The sequence below is a fragment of the Tupaia chinensis genome, unplaced genomic scaffold (assembly GCF_000334495.1).
Source record: "Tupaia chinensis unplaced genomic scaffold, TupChi_1.0 Scaffold000303_1, whole genome shotgun sequence".
Classification (NCBI taxonomy): Eukaryota; Metazoa; Chordata; class Mammalia; order Scandentia; family Tupaiidae; genus Tupaia; species Tupaia belangeri.
The window spans coordinates 189,039-194,273 of NW_006159793.1; the positions used below are offsets into that span (position 1 = coordinate 189,039).

A 5,235-nucleotide genomic window follows, 5' to 3' on the forward strand; every position below is an offset into this window, starting at 1 on the left:
CATAAATCTAGGGCCTCCCGTGGCTATGTCTTCTAGTCCACTGTAGAGGGTGCCGCAATGGGCAACCAAATGTGCCACCAGATCAGGACTGATATATAGACTATTACTCCCCCAAATGCCACAAGTGTTGCCTGGTGACTCATAGCTGAGTCTCCCCTAGGCAAAGTGAGCTGTCTTGCTCATGGTTATGCCTTCCCTGTGTGCAACCAGCCCCTGATCCAATGACAGATTAATAAAGAAGAACAATGACCTGTCTTTTCTGCCCTAATTCAGGACAATGTTCAAGAACTAGCACAGCTCAAGAGCTCCCCATGTGATAGGCTGAAGTTGCTGTTGCAAGGAAGCTGTAGCTCAAACTCTCCATCCATCCTATGTTACTGTCTTCACTCTCTCACAGCTATTGTTCTTAACATCTCTCCAAACAAATATTTATCTTAGAGTCTGTTTTGCCTGGGAACCCAACCTATGCCACTATGGTAGAATCCTATCTGCTGAGAGCAAAACTAGAGCTAAGTAGAGACAACAGACACCCATACAGAATCCTGACATCATCTGTGGTCCCCAAGTTCTTCCATTCTCCCAAATCTTGCAACTGGACATGGTTCCAAACATCTCACCATCCTGATAGTGTGATGCTCAGACCTAAATCTAATAGTCCATGGGTGGACCTGGTAAGCCAGAGTGTAGGGGAAGTTTCATGCCACTGAACTTATATTAATTTACATAAAGATTAGGTCACCTTTTTAGCAGCCCAAAAATTCCCTTGGTTTATCGGAAATGTGTTCAACAATGACTCCCACATTTCTTTCTGTCAAGCCAGCTCCCTTACCCTATGCCCAAATATTGTTTACTCTTTTCAAAGAACTGCCTACACTTTATGACTGGCAGTATTTCTTAGCCCTTTTAAACTGAATATGCACCAAATATGAGCAAAGATCAAGAAGGTGTTAGAGAGAAGGGGAGGTGAAAGATTGTTTTTTGCTGTTTCTAGTATGAAAATGTTTATATTATGAAAAGTAAGTATATTAATCATGCTGTTTTCCAAAATTGCACTTATTATTCACCTATCTTATGCTCAATCCCTTTGAGAATTGCAGAGAGAGAAAATATTTTATGACAGCTTGGAGTTAGAGTTTTTATTTCGAACGTCTTCTTTTGTTTCGTTTTGTTTTTGTGGAGGTTTTTGCCTCAGGGTGTGTGCACTTGCTGGGGAGAGGGAGAGAGAGAGAGAGGGAGAGAGAGAGAAATTTCGAACATTTTCTTTTGTTTTGTTTTGTTTTCGTGGAGGTTTTTGCTGGGGAGAGGGAGAGAGAGAGGGAGAGAGAGAGAAAGACAAAGATTGAGAGGGAAAGTGAGAAATCACCCCCACCCTGAGGGGGATGGCCACGCCACAGTCCCTTCTTCTCCATTCACCTCCTGGATCTTGGGCACACATGCACACATGCCCAGTGAATGTTTCAAGTCACTGGGTCCAGGACTCAAACCACAGTCAGCCATTTGGGAATACAACAACATAACCACTATGCCATCTGCTGACCTTTTATCAGGAACTTTTAACCAGACCTAATGTGTATGGTGCATGTGGCAGAAGTCTCAGAGACATTCACCTTGACAGTAACATGGCTATGTGGTAAAATCAGATGTACTTATGATTAAGAAACACTGAGAAAATTGAAGTGGTGACATATTTGGGCAACTTTACTGTCTTTAATTTATAGTCAAAACAATTTTAGGAGTTGATGGCACTTTAAAGACTATCTTAATGCCAGAATGGTCAACATATCCCCTCCTCAGATACTCTTGTCCCACCTCTCACAGGGCCTGATGCAGACACTGCTAATCAAACCCAGAAGTTTCTTAACAAATCTCTGATGCAACTCCTTTCACAGAAAGTCTTCTTCTCCAGTGCCCAAATGATAACCAATAATTCTCTGCTTCCTACAACAGACAGCAATGAACAATGAATTGGATCTGGCAAATTAAATGGACTTTCTTTTCTTTTCCTTCCCCAAACACCCTACCTTCCAAAAGGAGAAGAATCATTGACTTAAATGTATATTATGGTAGTAATTGAGCTTAAACTTTAGAATATCAATTCGGTGCCCTCTCCATCTGCCCCTCTCTGAAAATTCTTCAGTCATTTCAATTATTACAGGTCCACAAACTGGTCAGGTATGCAGAATAAGAATCCTGGACCCAACTTCCCTCAACCCCCATAAAGACTGTCTATGCAGCCATTGCTCAGGGTGTTTATGGCATGTATGGGGCCATGGAGGCCATCTAGAATAAGATGATCAAGTTAATGTTCTAGTATGTACTGGGCTTAGACACTTCAGTAATAATAAAAATCAAATGCTACAACAAATAGAAACATGTCCTGTATCCAGTGACTCATAGTGCTAAGCTAATCTCACAATGGCCCCACCTCATTATCAAAAACATAAGAGAGAGAGGCAAAAATCTAATTCTGTGTCTGTCTGTCTGTTTGGTAACCACAACAACCAGCCATAAACTGGGAATGACTCCTAAGAAATGGTTTTGTCTGAAGTTCTGGCCAGTCTTCTGGTTCATGAGTTGTCACTTAGGGCCTTAAAAAAGCAAGTGACCTTTAGGCTATTTGGTCCCCTTGAAAATATGAAACCTCTCGGGCCTTAGCACCGTTTTTCTAATGTCTGGCTGATGGCAGAGCTATAATCAGTGTGGGAAACCACCAGCTGCATGAGGTGCCCTGGGAGCCAGTCAGACATTACAGGATGATGCATCAGGATCCAGGAAATGATGGATGTGATGAGTGGCCTATTCTTTCTCCTTGGCACACAAGAACACACCTGGAACTCTGGACCCTATTGTTGAGGATCTGAATGTCAACACTGAATGAATCTTAGAGATAGAAGATATAGGACCATCATTTAATTCATGATTATCAAGAAGAACAGTGGGGGCAGAAAACTGGCCAAGGTTACACAGTAAGGATGGCTGATGGTTCCAAGAGTAGGTTCTTTAAGCAGTGGGAAAAAAAGAGAAAAAAAAAAAAAAGGAACTGGAAACATGTAAACATCAGGAGCAATGATAAAGCAAAATAATTCATTCAAGGAAACACCACTTGGTCTTTATAGAGCAGCTCACCACAGAAAGCAGAAGTCCCATCCCCACTCCTACTCTGTCAATGTGTCTTCCTCCTTCACCAGCTCTGATGTTTGCTTAAGCAAAACATTAGCTACTAAGTGAATCACTTTGGAAACTGACTTTGTGACTCAACTCCTGCACTGTAACCATTAGACTAAACTCCTCAAGACTTAAGGAGGTTTTTGTATATCTGCCCATAAGCTGACATGAGGGAGGTCCTTCTTGCATTGATGATAAATAGGTGGTTTCTGAATCAGTGATTGTATGAGATACGTAAGGGCAAGTAGTTCATAATTAACTCAGTTAATTCATAATCAATTCGGTATGTATTAAACTAGGATCAATTCCAGATGTATTATCCTCTTTCATCTTTAGAACAATCCTGTAGATAAAGATGATTATTCTCTATTTTTGGAAGCTAAGGGTCAAAGGTGATCAGTAACTGGAAATGCGATTTGGGGAAAGTTAGATGACTTGCCTAAGTGCACATAGCTGGGATTCAAAGCCCAGGTCATCTTGTTTTCCTCGGCCCCATATCCCACTGTAGCAGTTTTTGTATAATCAGGCCATCACTACCATTATTTTATCAACACAACCGTTCTGTGGAGGGTTGGCAGAGTATTTGTCATCTTTAAAAAATAAATAAATAAAGCCAGACTTTGGAAGAAGAAAAATCATGTAAAACCCATGTGATCTGGAGGAAATCTCATCTTATGTATGATCCTCAGTTTTCTTCATCAATACTAATTAAGAGTGTCTACTTGGTAGGTTAGCTTTGAAGATGAAATTAGGTAATGTTAATGGAAAGTGTCATTCAGTGGAAATTGCTTAGGTTCACAAAGACGCTAGAGCTGGCAAAGGGCAAGCAAAATGTTTACTCAATGAACTGGGGCTAGTGTAAAATCATTATTCGGCTCACAGGAAAAAAAATGGTACCCTATATTAGATCTACGTCATGCCTACACTATTGCTTTAATAGAGGTTTTTGAAATACAGTTCTCTTCAAACCAGTAAGTTTTAACATAAGTTTTTGAAATACAGTTCTCTTCAAACCAGTAACTGATAGCCATGGTTTGAATCCTTTTTCTTCTTTATTCTATATAACCATTTAGATTTCTTTTATTTTTTTCTTTCTTTTTTTTTTTTTGGAGAGGTTATTTTTCGCTATAGGGCGCGTGTGCTCGCCAGACAGACAGAGAGAGACAGAGACAGAAAGGGAGATATCGCCCCCCAGGGGGGATGGCCACGCTGCAACCCCTTCTCCTCCGTTCTCCTCGCAGGATCTTGGGCACGCATGTACACGTGCCCGGCGTGAGTTTTAAGCCACCAGGTTCGGGACTCGAACCATGGTCAACTACATGGGAGTCCAGTGACATAGCCATTATACCAACTGCTGGTCCCAGAAGCTATATAAGTTTTACAAAGATTTTCTGAGGTAGACGTAGCTAGTCATTACAGAAGTTGATCTTTAAAGATCATCTACTTCCTATACTTACCTGGCAGGGGGAGATACCATGATCACGAAGGTGGTTTTCCCAGGGCGAGGCTTATCCATTGCACTCCGGATGTGCTGACCCCTGCGATTTCCCCAAATGTGGGAAACTCGACTGCATAATTTGTGGTAGTGGGGGACTGCGTTCGCGCTTTCCCCTGGAAAAAAAAAAAAAGATCATCTACTTGTTCTTCCACCCCCTATCCATGCCTTAGCTAGGTCTGGTATGATTCCCAGACCCAGTAGGTCCACTTTCACTGTACCCTTAGCAGGTACCAGGGCCCAGTGTTACCCATTCAGGCAATAGTGATGTTCAGCTTAGAGGAAGGAAACACGAACTCAAAAGGGCTGCATGGTGACTAGACACAAGCCTGGCCATGTGTCTCCAGAATTCACCTGACACGCCTCTCTCTGGCACCTGTGAACAGCTCCCCATGCTGTTCTGAGTCAGGCCTCTTGTTTCATTCACATTTTTCTCCCTATTTCCCACGGTGCTTTTTCTGAACTTCTTCTTTCCATCAATCCTCAACTCACCCCAAAACACCCTGTCCTCTCCTTTCTCCCTAATCCCACTTCCCAATTTTTTCGCTAAACCGATGACTCATTTTGTGAGTTAA

At 41.9% G+C, this 5,235-nt stretch overlaps 1 non-coding gene across 1 annotated transcript; it reads left to right on the forward strand.

The window, feature by feature from the left end:
• The first annotated feature begins 4,614 nt into the window (after positions 1-4,614).
• On the forward strand, positions 4,615-4,779 carry LOC114008203 (U1 spliceosomal RNA). The gene has a single exon (XR_003549761.1). It is a non-coding gene; the product is annotated as a U1 spliceosomal RNA (small nuclear RNA).
• The last annotated feature ends 456 nt before the right edge of the window (positions 4,780-5,235 follow it).